Genomic DNA, 13696 nt, shown 5'->3' with positions numbered 1-13696 from the left:
TGTGAGTGGTGGTTGTGTGTGCGGTGGTGGTGTGTGTGGTGGTTGTGTGTGCGGTGGTGGTGTGTGTGTGGAGGTTGTGTGTGTGTGGAGGTTGTGTGTGTGTGGTGGTTGTGTGTGTGGAGGTTGTGTGTGTGGTGGTTGTGTGTGTGGTGGTTGTGTGTGTGGTGGTTGTGTGTGTGGTGGTTGTGTGTGTGGTGGTTGTGTGTGTGGTGGTTGTGTGTGTGGTGGTTGTGTGTGTGGTGGTTGTGTGTGTGGTGGTTGTGTGTGTGGAGGTTGTGTGTGTGGTGGTTTTGTGTGTGTGGTGGTTGTGGTGTGGTGGTGTGTGTGGTAGTGGTGTGTGTGGTGGTTGTGAGTGTGGTGGTTGTGGTGTGGTGGTGTGTGTGGTAGTGGTGTGTGTGGTGGTTGTGAGTGTGGTGGTTGTGTGTGTGTGGTGGTTTTGTGTGGAGGTTGTGTGTGTGTGGTGGTTGTGAGTGTGGTGGTTGTGTGTGTGTGGTGGTTTTGTGTGGAGGTTGTGTGTGTGTGGTGGTTGTGAGTGTGGTGGTTGTGGTGTGGTGGTGTGTGTGGTAGTGGTGTGTGTGGTGGTTGTGAGTGTGGTGGTTGTGAGTGTGGTGGTTGTGTGTGTGTGGTGGTTTTGTGTGGAGGTTGTGTGTGTGTGGTGGTTGTGAGTGTGGTGGTTGTGTGTGTGTGGTGGTTTTGTGTGGAGGTTGTGTGTGTGTGGTGGTTGTGAGTGTGGTGGTTGTGGTGTGGTGGTGTGTGTGGTAGTGGTGTGTGTGGTGGTTGTGAGTGTCGTGGTTGTGAGTGTGGTGGTTGTGAGTGTGGTGGTGGTGTGTGTGATGGTTGTGTGTGTGGTGGTTGTGTGTGTGTGTGGTGGTTGTGTGTGTGGTGGTTGTGAGTGTGGTGGTTGTGAGTGTGGTGGTTGTGTGTGTGGTGGTTGTGAGTGTGGTGGTTGTGTGTGTGGTGGTTGTGAGTGTGGTGGTTGTGAGTGTGGTGGTTGTGAGTGTGGTGGTTGTGAGTGTGGTGGTTGTGTGTGTGGTGGTTGTGAGTGTGGTGGTTGTGTGTGTGGTGGTTGTGAGTGTGGTGGTTGTGTGTGTGTGTGGTGGTTGTGAGTGTGGTGGTTGTGAGTGTGGTGGTTGTGTGTGTGTGTGGTGGTTGTGAGTGTGGTGGTTGTGAGTGTGGTGGTTGTGTGTGTGTGTGGTGGTTGTGTGTGTGGTGGTTGTGAGTGTGGTGGTTGTGTGTGTGGTGGTTGTGAGTTTGGTGGTTGTGTGTGTGATGGTTGTGTGTGTGGTGGTTGTGAGTGTGGTGGTTGTGTGTGTAGTGGTTGTGAGTTTGGTGGTTGTGTGTGTGATGGTTGTGTGTGTGGTGGTTGTGTGTGTGGTGGTTGTGAGTGTGGTGGTTGTGTGTGTGGTGGTTATGAGTGTGGTGGTTGTGAGTGTGGTGGTTGTGTGTGTGATGGTTGTGTGTGTGGTGGTTGTGTGTGTGATGGTTGTGAGTGTGGTGGTTGTGTGTGTGATGGTTGTGAGTGTGGTGGTTGTGTGTGTGTGGTGGTTGTGTGTGTGGTGGTTGTGTGTGTGTGATGGTTGTGTGTGTGGTGGTTGTGAGTGTGGTGGTTGTGAGTGTGGTGGTTGTGTGTGTGGTGGTTGTGAGTGTGGTGGTTGTGAGTGTGGTGGTTGTGTGTGTGGTGGTTGTGAGTGTGGTGGTTGTGTGTGTGTGGTGGTTGTGTGTGTGGTGGTTGTGTGTGTGTGATGGTTGTGTGTGTGTGATGGTTGTGTGTGTGGTGGTTGTGAGTGTGGTGGTTGTGTGTGGTGGTTGTGTGTGTCTTGGTTGTGAGTGTGGTGGTTGTGTGTGTGTGGTGGTTGTGTGTGTGTGGTGGTTGTGTGTGTGTGATGGTTGTGTGTGTGTGATGGTTGTGTGTGTGGTGGTTGTGAGTGTGGTGGTTGTGAGTGTGGTGGTTGTGTGTGTGGTGGTTGTGAGTGTGGTGGTTGTGTGTGTGATGGTTGTGTGTGTGGTGGTTGTGTGTGTGGTGGTTGTGTGTGTGGTGGTTGTGTGTGTGTGGTGGTTGTGTGTGTGATGGTGTGTGTGGTGGTTGTGTGTGTGTGTGTGGTGGTTGTGTGTGTGATGGTTGTGAGTGTGGTGATTGTGAGTGTGGTGGTTGTGAGTGTGGTGGTTGTGAGTGTGGTGGTTGTGAGTGTGGTGGTTGTGAGTGTGGTGGTTGTGAGTGTGGTGGTTGTGAGTGTGGTGGTTGTGAGTGTGGTGGTTGTGTGTGGTGGTTGTGAGTGTGGTGGTTGTGTGTGTGGTGGTTGATTCCGCGAAGCTTTTGGGGTTATTCCTTGACACTCGTTTGTCTTGGTCTCCCCATATCTCTTACCTCCGTGTTGAGTGCTCTAAGGCCCTTACCCTCCTTCGGGTCTTGTCCCATACTTCTTGGGGGGCAGATAGGCGCACTCTCCTTGCTTTACATTCCTCTCTCGTCCTGTCTAAGCTCGATTATGGTTGCCCTGCTTACTCGTCTGCTTCTTCTTCTACTCTTCGCCGTCTTGATGCTCTGCACCATACTGGGTTGCGCCTCAGTTCTGGTGCCTTTCGTTCGACTCCCGTCCTTAGCTTGTATGTTGACACTGGCTTCCTGTCTCTCCAGGACCGCCGTGATCGCTACTGTCTTCGCTATCTTGCGCGGTCCTTACAACATCCTTCCTCTCGCCTCTGTCGTGCTTTAACTTTTACCCCTCCTGCGGTTCCTGTTCCTCTTCACCACCTCCCTCTTTCTGTCCGGTTATCTCGCCTCCAGGATTCTCTCTCCGTTCGTATTTCTAATGTTTCTCCTCGTGTTGTTCCTTCTTTGCCCCCATGGAGAGTCCCTCTTCCGCGGTTTTGTACTTCCTTGACCCGTATCACTAAAGCTTTTACCCCTCCTATGGTTCTAAAACGCCTTTTCCTTGAGCACTTTTCTTCTCACTCCCGCTCCGTTTCTGTCTTCACCGATGGGTCTAAGTCGGCGGACGGTGTTGGCTACTCTGTTGTTTTTCCTGATCGCACTTATATGTGTCGCTTACCTCCGGAGACTAGGATCTTTACAGCGGAACTTTATGCTATTCTCTATGCTCTTCGTCTCCTGCTTTCTCGTTGTCAGTCTTCCTTTGTAGTTGTTGTTGACTCTCGTAGTGCCCTCATGGCTCTCTGGTCCTTTAATCCGGTTCATCCAGTAGTTGTCGAGATCCAGCATTGGCTGTTTCTTGTTCACAGTAAATTTAAGTCGGTTGAGTTTTGTTGGGTTCCCAGCCATATTGGTGTGTCTTTGAAATTGAAATAAGTTTATTGAGGTAAAATACACACAAAGGGATGAGGTAGCTCAAGCTATTCTCACCCCATTCAGTACAACGTGTTAATATATACATAGACACACATCACAAATAAACATATTACCAAACATTCTGAGAGGTAAACATATACATTTCCTCCTTCACAAGTAGTATGGTATCAGACGTACACACAAATACTTTTATGACCTAGGTATACTGTATAGACAATTTGCAAGAGACATGCAGATAATTCAACAAAATATTACAATCTTGGTGCAAAATTCTTATATCTCTCCAGAATATCATCAACCTTTCCGTTGTGACACATCCAGGCTATTTGTTCAGGAACAGTCCTTATCTCAGTGTTTCTATATACATTAATCAACTTAAATGAGCGTGCAGATGCTGCCGCCAAGGAAGCTGTCCGCTCTTGTCCCATCTCTCGTAAAGGTATTCCGTATTCCGACTTTTACCCGGTTATCCATTCCTCAGTCCTTACCCGTTGGCAGGCTTCTTGGTTGTCTGTTACTGGTAACAAGCTACGTACTCTTAAATGTTGTGTTTCCTCGTGGCCGTCCTCCTTCCACCGTAACCGGCGGTGGGAAACTGCTCTGGCGAGGTTGCGTATTTGCCATACTCGCTTAACCCATGGTCACTTGATGGAGCGCCGCCCTGCTCCTTATTGTCCTAGTTGCATTGTCCCTCTTACGGTCGTGCATGTCCTTCTTGAATGTCCTGACTTCCAGGACGAGCGTGTGTCTTGCTTTCCGACCGCCCCTCGCGGTCACCTGTCCCTCAGTAGAATTCTTGGTGACTCGGATACTTTTGATATCGTTCGCCTTATGCGTTTTTGTTCTCGTATTGGCATCCTTGGTGATATTTAGCGCCCTCTGATTATTCTGCGCATTTGATGGTGCTACAGAGCCTTCCCAGTTTGGTGCCTTCTTTTGATAATTGCTTACTTACTGACCATAGGTGATAATAGTGCTGACACTGTCCACAGGTGTGAGGGGGCTGACACTGTCTACAGGTGATAATGGGGCTGACACTGACCATAGGTGATAATGGTGCTGACACTGACCATAGGTGATAATGGGGCTGTCACTGACCACAGGTGATAATGGTGCTGACACTGTCCACAGGTGATAATTAAGCTGACACTGTCCACAGGTGATAATGGGTCTGACACTGACTACAGGTGATAATGGGTCTGACACTGACTACAGGTGATAATGGGTCTGACACTGACTACAGGTGATAATGGGCTGACACTCACCACAGGTGATAATGGGGCTGACACTGACCATAGGTGATAATGGGGCTGACACTGACCATAGGTGATAATGGGGCTGACACTGACCATAGGTGATAATGGGGCTCACACTGTCCACAGGTGATAATGGGGCTGACACTGACCATAGGTGATAATGGGGCTGACACTGTCCATAGGTGATAATGGGGCTGACACTGACCATACGTGATAATGGGGCTGACACTGTCCACAGGTGATAATGGGGCTGACACTGACCATAGGTGATAATGGGGCTGACACTGTCCATAGGTGATAATGGGGCTGACACTGACCATACGTGATAATGGGGCTGACACTGTCCACAGGTGATAATGGGGCTGAAACTGACCATACGTGATAATGGGGCTGACAATGTCCACAGGTGATAATGGAGCTGACACTGACCACAGGTGATAATCGGGCTGACACTGACCATAGGTGATAATGGTGCTGACACTGTCTACAGGTGATAATGGTGCTGACACTGAACATAGGTGATAATGGTGCTGACACTGTCCACAGGTGTAAGGGGGCTGACACTGTCCACATGTGATAATGGGGCTGACACTGACCACAGATGATAATGGGGCTGACACTGTCCACAGGTGATAATGGTGCTGACACTGTCCACAAGTGATAATGGGCCTGACACTGACCACAGGTGAAAATGGTGCTGACACTGTCCACAGGTGATAATGGGGCTGACACTGACCACAGGTGTAAGGGGCTGACACTGTCTACAGGTGATAATGGGGCTCACACTGACCATAGGTGATAATGGTGCTGACACTGTCTACAGGTGATAATGGTACTGACACTGTCCACATGTGATAATAGGACTGACACTGTCCACAGGTGATAATGGTGCTCACACTGACCACAGGTGATAATGGGTCTGACACTGACCACAGGTGGTAATGGGGCTGACACTGTCCACATGTGATAATGGTGCTGACACTGTCCACATGTGATAATGGGGCTGACACTCACCACAGGTGATAATGGTGCTGACACTGTCCACATGTGATAATGGGCCTGACACTGTCCACATGTGATAATGGGCCTGACACTGACCACAAGTGATAATGGGCCTGACACTGACCACAAGTGATAATGGGGCTGACACTGACCACAGGTGATAATGGGGCTGACACTGACTACAGGTGATAATGGGGCTGACACTGACTACAGGTGATAATGGGGCTGACACTGTCCACAGATGATAATGGGGCTGTCACTGACCACAAGTGATAATGGGGCTGTCACTGACCACAGGTGATAATGGGGCTGACACTGTCCACATGTGATAATGGGCCTGACACTGACCACAAGTGATAATGGGGCTGACACTGCCCACAGGTGATAATGGGGCTGACACTGACTACAGTTGATAATGGGGCTGACACTGTCCACAGATGATAATGGGGCTGTCACTGACCACAGGTGATAATGGGGCTGACACTGACTACAGGTGATAATGGGGCTGACACTGTCCACAGGTGATAATGGGGCTGACACTGATCACAGGTGATAATGGGGCTGGTCACTGACTACAGGTGATAATGGGGCTGACACTAACCACAGGTGATAATGGGGCTGTCACTGACCACAGGTGATAATTGGCTGACACTGTCCACAGGTGATAATGGGCCTGACAATGTCCACAAGTGATAATGGGGCTGACACTGTCCACAGGTGATAATGGGGCTGTCACTGACCACAGGTGATAATGGGGCTGACACTGTCCACAGGTGATAATGGGCCTGACACTGACCACAGGTGATAATGGGGCTGTCACTGACCACAGGTGATAATTGGCTGACACTGTCCACAGGTGATAATGGGCCTGACAATGTCCACAAGTGATAATGGGGCTGACACTGACCACAGGTGATAATGGGGCTGTCACTGACCACAGGTGATAATGGGGCTGACACTGTCCACAGGTGATAATGGGCCTGACACTGACCACAGGTGATAATGGGGCTGTCACTGACCACAGGTGATAATAGGGCTGACACTGTCCACAGTTGATAATGGTGCTGACACTAACCACAGGAGATAATGGGACTGACACTGTCCACAGGTGATAATGGTGCTGACACTGTCCACAGGTGATAATTAAGCTGACACTGTCCACAGGTGATAATGGGGCTGACACTGTCAGCAGGTGATAATGGTGCTGACACTGTCCACAGGTGATAATGGTGCTGACACTGTCCACAGGTGATAATGGGGCTGACACTGTCCACAGGTGATAATGGGGCTGACACTGTCCACAGGTCATTATTAAGCTGACACTGTCCACAGGTGATAATGGGGCTGACACTGTCCACAGGTGATAATGGGGCTGACACTGTCCACAGGTGATAATGGTGCTGACACTGTCCACAGGTGATAATGGGGCTGACACTGTCCACAGGTGATAATGGGGCTGACACTGTCCACAGGTGATAATGGTGCTGACACTCACCACAGGTGGTAATGGGGCTGACACTGTCAGCAGGTGATAATGGGGCTGGGACTGACCACATGTGATAATGGGACTGACACTGTCTACAGGTGATAATGGTGCTGACACTCTACGGGTGATAATAGGGCTGACACTCTCTACAGGTGATAATGGTGCTGACACTGTCCACAGGTGATAATGGGGCTGACACTGTCCACAGGTGATAATGGGGCTGACACTGTCTACAGGTGATAATGGTGCTGACACTGTCCACAGGTGATAATGGTGCTGACACTATCCACAGGTGATAATGGTGCTGACGCTGTCGACAGGTGATAATGGTGCTGACACTGTAGACAGGTGATAATGGGGCTGACACTGTCCACAGGTGATAATGGTGCTGACACTGTCCACAGGTGATAATGGGGGCTGACACTGTCCACAGGTGATAATGGTGCTGACACTGTCCACAGGTGATAATGGGGCTGACACTGTCCACAGGTGATAATGGGGCTGACACTGTCCACAGGAGATAATGGGTCTGACACTGTCCACAGGTGATAATGGGGCTGACACTGTCCACAGGTGATAATGGTGCTTACACTGTCCACAGGTGATAATGGTGCTGACACTGTCCACAAGTGATAATGGGCCTGACACTTACCACAGGTGAAAATGGTGCTGACACTGTCCACAGGTGATAATGGGGCTGACACTGACCACAGGTGTAAGGGGCTGACACTGATCACAGGTGTAAGGATCACAGGTGTAAGGGGCTGACACTGTCTACAGGTGATAATGGGGCTGTCACTGACCATAAGTGATAATGGTGCTGACACTGTCTACAGGTGATAATGGTGCTGACACTGTCCACATGTGATAATAGGCCTGACACTGTCTACAGGTGATAATGGTGCTGACACTGTCCACTTGTGATAATAGGCCTGTCACTGACCACAGGTGATAATGGGGCTGACACTGACCACAGGTGGTAATGGGGCTGACACTGTCCACATGTGATAATGGGGCTGACACTCACCACAGGTGATAATGGGCCTGACACTGACCACAAGTGATAATGGGGCTGACACTGACCACAGGTGATAATGGGGCTGACACTGTCCACAGGTGATAATGGGGCTGATACTGACAACAGGTGATAATGGGCCTTACACTGACCACAAGTGATAATGGGGCTGACACTAACCACAGGTGATAATGGGCCTGACACTGACCACAGGTGATAATGGGGCTGTCACTGACCACAAGTGATAATGGGGCTGTCACTGACCACAGGTGATAATGGGGCTGACACTGTCCACAGGTGATAATGGGCCTGACACTGACCACAGGTGATAATGGGGCTGTCACTGACCACAGGTGATAATGGGGCTGACACTGTCCACAGGTGATAATGGTGCTGACACTGTCCACAGGTGATAATGGGCCTGACACTGACCACAGGTGATAATGGGGCTGTCACTGACCACAGGTGATAATGGTGCTAACACTAACCACAGGAGATAATGGGGCTGACACTGTACACAGGTTATAATGGTTCTGACACTGTCCACAGGTGATAATTGAGCTGATGTGCACATGTGATAATGGGGCTGACATTGTCCACAGGTGATAATGGTGCTGACACTGACAACAGGTGATAATGGGGCTTACACTGACCACAGGTGATAATGGTGCTAACACTGTCCACAGGTGATAATTGAGCTGACAATTTCCACTGGTGATAATGGGTCTGACACTGACCACATGTGGTAATGGGGCTTATACTGTCCACATGTGATAATGGTGCTGACACTGTGCACATGTGATAATGTGGCTGACACTGTCCACAGGTGATAATGGTGCTGACACTGACCACAGGTGATAATGGTGCTGACACTGTCCACAAGTGATAATGGGGCTGACACTGACCACAGGGAATAATAGGGCTGACACTGTCCACATGTGATAATGGGTATGACACTGACCACAGGTGATAATGGGGCTGTCACTGACCACAGGTGATAATGGAGTTGACACCACAGGTGATAATGGTGCTGACACTGACCACAGGTGATAATGGGGCTGACACTTTCCACAGGTGATAATGGTGCTGTCACTGTCCACAGGTGATAATGGGGCTGACACTGTCCACAGGTGATAATGGTGCTGACACTGTCCACAGGTGATAAAGGGGCTGACACTGACCACAGGTGATAATGGGGCTGACACTGAGCACAGGTGATAATGGGGCTGACACTGTCCACAGGTGATAATGGTGCTCACACAGTCCACATGTGATAATGGGGCTGTCACTGACCACAGGTGATAATGGGGCTGACACTGACAACAGGTGATAATGGAGTTGACACTGACCACAGGTGATAATGGGCCTGACACTGACCACAGATGATAATGGAGCTGACACTGTCCACAGGTGATAATGGGGCTGACACTGACCACAGGTGATAATGGTGCTGACACTGTGCACAGGTGATAATGGTGCTGACACTGTCCACATATGATAATGGGGCTGACACTGTCCACATGTGATAATGGGGCTGACACTGTCCACAGGTGATAATGGTGCTGACACTGTCCACATGTGATAATGGGGCTGACACTGACCACAGATGATAATGGTGCTGACACTGTCCACAGGTGATAATGGTGCTGACACTGTCCACAGGTGATAATGGTGCTGACACTGTCCACATGTGATAATGGGGCTGACACTGTCCACAGGTGATAATGGTGCTGACACTGTCCACATGTGATAATGGGGCTGACACTGTCCACAGGTGATAATGGTGCTGACACTGTCCACATGTGATAATGGGGCTGACACTGTCCACAGGTGATAATGGTGCTGACAGTAACCACAGGAGATATATTTCAGGTACTGAGGTACGGCAAAAATGAGGATCTGAAACATAATACAGGGTACAAAACACAATCGAATCTTCCCATAGTAGAAAAACAGCATGTCAAGGATTTGGGAATAATGATGTCTGACGATCTAATGTTTTGGGAGCATAACCAAGCAAATATTGTGTCAGCCAAAAAAATGATCGGATGGATTACGAGAACTTTCAAATGCAGGGATCTCATAACAATGGTTGTACTCTTCAAGTCACTTGTGTTGTCCCGTCTTGAGTACTGCTCAGTACTCACTTCCCCCTTCAGAGCAGGAGAGACTGCTGAAATAGAGGGAATACAGAGAACATATACGGCACGCATAGACGAGATAAAGCACCTAAATTATTGGGATCGTCTCAAAGCTCTCCAAATGTACTCTCTAGAAATAGACGAGAGAGATACCAAATAATATACACATGGAAAATACTTGAGGGCCAGGTCCCTAATCTACACAGTAAAATAACAACGTACTGGAGTGAACGATATGGAAGAAAATGCAAGATTGAACCAGTGAAGAGCAGAGGTGCCATAGGCACAATCAGAGAACACTGTATAAACATCAGAGGTCCGCGGTTGTTCAACGTCCTCCCAGCGACTAAGAAATATTGCCGGAACAACCGTGGACATCTTCAAGAGAAAACTGGACGGTTTTCTAAGAGAAGTTCCGGATCAGCCGGGCTGTGGTGGGTACTTGGCCCTGCGGGCCGCTTCAAGCAACAGCCTGGTGGACCAAACTCACAAGTCGAGCTTGGCCTCGGGCCGGGCTTAGGGAGTAGAAGAACTCCCAGAACCCCATCAACCAGGTATCAACCAGATAATGGGGCTGTCACTGACCACAGGTGATAATGGGGCTGACACTGACCACAGGTGATAACGGGGCTGACACTCCACAGGTGATAATGAGGCTGACACTGTCCACAGGTGATAATGGGCCTGACACTGTCCACAGGTGATAATGGGGCTCACACTGTCCGCAGGTGATAATGGGACTGACAACCGGGTGATAATGGGCCTGACACTGTCCACAGGTGATAATGGGGCTGACACTGTCCACAGGTTATAATGGTGCTGACACTGTCTACAGGTGATAATGGGCCTGACAATATCCGCAGGTGATAATGCGCCTGACACTGTCCACAGGTGATAATGGGGCTGACACTTTCCACAGGTGATAATGGGACTGACACTGACCACAGGTGATAATGGTGCTGACACTGTCCACAGGTGATAATGGTGCTGACACTGTCCACAGGTGATAACGTGGCTGACACTGTCCACAGGTGATAATGGGCCTGACACTGACCACAGGTGATAATGGAGCTGACACTGTCCACAGGTGATAATGGGGCTGACAATGTCCACAGGTGATATTGAGCCTGACACTGTGTTAAGGTGATAATGGTGCTGACACTGTCCACAGGTGATAATGGTGCTGACACTGACCACAGGTGATAATAGGGCTGACACTGTCCACAGGTGGTAATGGGGCTGACACTGTCCACAGGTGGTAATGGGGCTGACACTGTCCACAGGTGATAATGGTGCTGACACTGTCCACATGTGATAATGGTGCTGACACTGTCCACAGGTGATAAAAGTACTGACACTGACCACAGGTGATAATTTGTCTGACACTGCAGGTAATAATGGGGTTGAGTCTGACTACTGGTGATAATGGGGCTGACACTGACCACAGGTGATAATTGGGCTGACACTTTCCACATGTGATAATGGAGCTGACACTGTCCACAGATGATAATGGTGCTGACACTGTCCACATGTGATAATGGTGCTGACACTGTCCACAGGTGATAATGGTGCTGACACTGTCCACAGGTGATAATGGTGCTGACACTGTCAGCAGATAATAATGGTGCTGACACTGTCCACAGGTGATAATGGTGCTGACACTGTCCACAGATGATAATGGTGCTGACACTGTCCACAGGTGATAATGGGCCTGACACTGTCCACAGGTGATAATGGTGCTGACACTGTCCACAGGTGATAATGGGGCTGACACTGTCCACAGGTGATAATGGGCCTGACACTGTCCACAGGTTATAATGGTGCTGACACTGTCCACAGGTGATAATGGGGCTGACACTGTCCACAGGTGATAATGGGCCTGATACTGTCCACAGATGATAATGGGGCTGACACTGTCCACAGGTTATAATGGTGCTGACACTGTCTACAGGTGATAATGGTGCTGACACTGTCCACAGATGATAATGGTGCTGACACTGTCCACAGGTGATAATGGGCCTGACACTGTCCACAGGTTATAATGGTGCTGACACTGTCCACAGGTGATAATGGGGCTGACACTGTCCACAGGTTATAATGGTGCTGACACTGACCACAGGTGATAATGGTGCTGACACTGACCACAGGTGATAATGTGCCTGACAATATCCGCAGGTGATAATGCGCCTGACACTGTCCACAGCTGATAATGGGGCTGACACTGTCCACAGGTGATAATGGGGCTGACACTGACCACAGGTGATAATGGGGCTGACACTGGCTGCAGGTGATAATGGGGCTGACACTGACCACAGGTGATAATAGGGCTGACACTATCCACAGGTGATAATTGAGCTGACACTGACCACAGATTATAATGGGGCTTACACTGACCACAGGTGATAATGGGGCTGACACTGTCCACATGTGATAACGGGGCTGACACTGTCCACAGGTGATAATGGTGCTAACACTAACCACAGGAGATAATGGGGCTGACACTGTCCACAGGTTATAATGGTGCAGACACTGTCCACAGGTGATAATTGAGCTGACAATGTCCACAGGTGATAATGGGTCAGACACTGACCACATGTGGTAATGGGGCTTATACTGTCCATATGTGATAATGGTGCTGACACTGTGCACATTTGATAATGGGGCTGACATTGTCCACTGGTGATAATGGTGCTGACAATGTCCACATGTGATAATGGGGCTGACACTGTCCACAGGTGATAATGGTGCTGACACTAACCACAGGAGATAATGGGGCTGACACTGTCCACAGGTGATAATGGGGCTGACACTGACCACAGGGAATAATTGGGCTGACACTGTCCACATGTGATAATGGTGCTGACACTAACCACAGGAGATAATGGGGCTGACATTGTCCACAGGTGATAATGGTGCTGACAATGTCCACATGTGATAATGGGGCTGACACTGTCCACAGGTGATAATGGTGCTGACACTAACCACAGGAGATAATGGTGCTGACACTGACCACAGGTGATAATGGAGCTGACACTGACCACAGGTGATAATGGAGCTGACACTGTCCACAGGTGGTAATGTGGCTGACACTGTCCACATGTGATAATGGGGCTGACACTGTTCACAGGTGATAATGGGGCTGACACTGACCACAGGTGATAATGGGGCTGACACTGACCACAGGTGATAATGGTGCTGACAGTGTCCACAGGTGATAATGGGCCTGACACTGACCACAGGTGATAATGGGGCTGACACTGTCCACAGGTGATAATGGTGCTGACACTGTTAAGGTGATAATGATCCTGACACTGTCCACAGGTGATAATGGTGCTGACACTGTCCACAGGTGATAATGGGGCTGACACTGACCACAGGTGATAATGGGGCTGACACTGTCCACAGGTGATAATGGTGCTGACACTGTCCACAGGTGATAATGGGGCTGACACCGACCACAGGTGATAATAGGCCTGACACTGTCCGCAG

Source organism: Procambarus clarkii, chromosome 14 (assembly GCF_040958095.1).
Source record: "Procambarus clarkii isolate CNS0578487 chromosome 14, FALCON_Pclarkii_2.0, whole genome shotgun sequence".
Taxonomy (NCBI): Eukaryota; Metazoa; Arthropoda; class Malacostraca; order Decapoda; family Cambaridae; genus Procambarus; species Procambarus clarkii.
Note: the sequence above shows the minus strand (reverse complement) of the source record.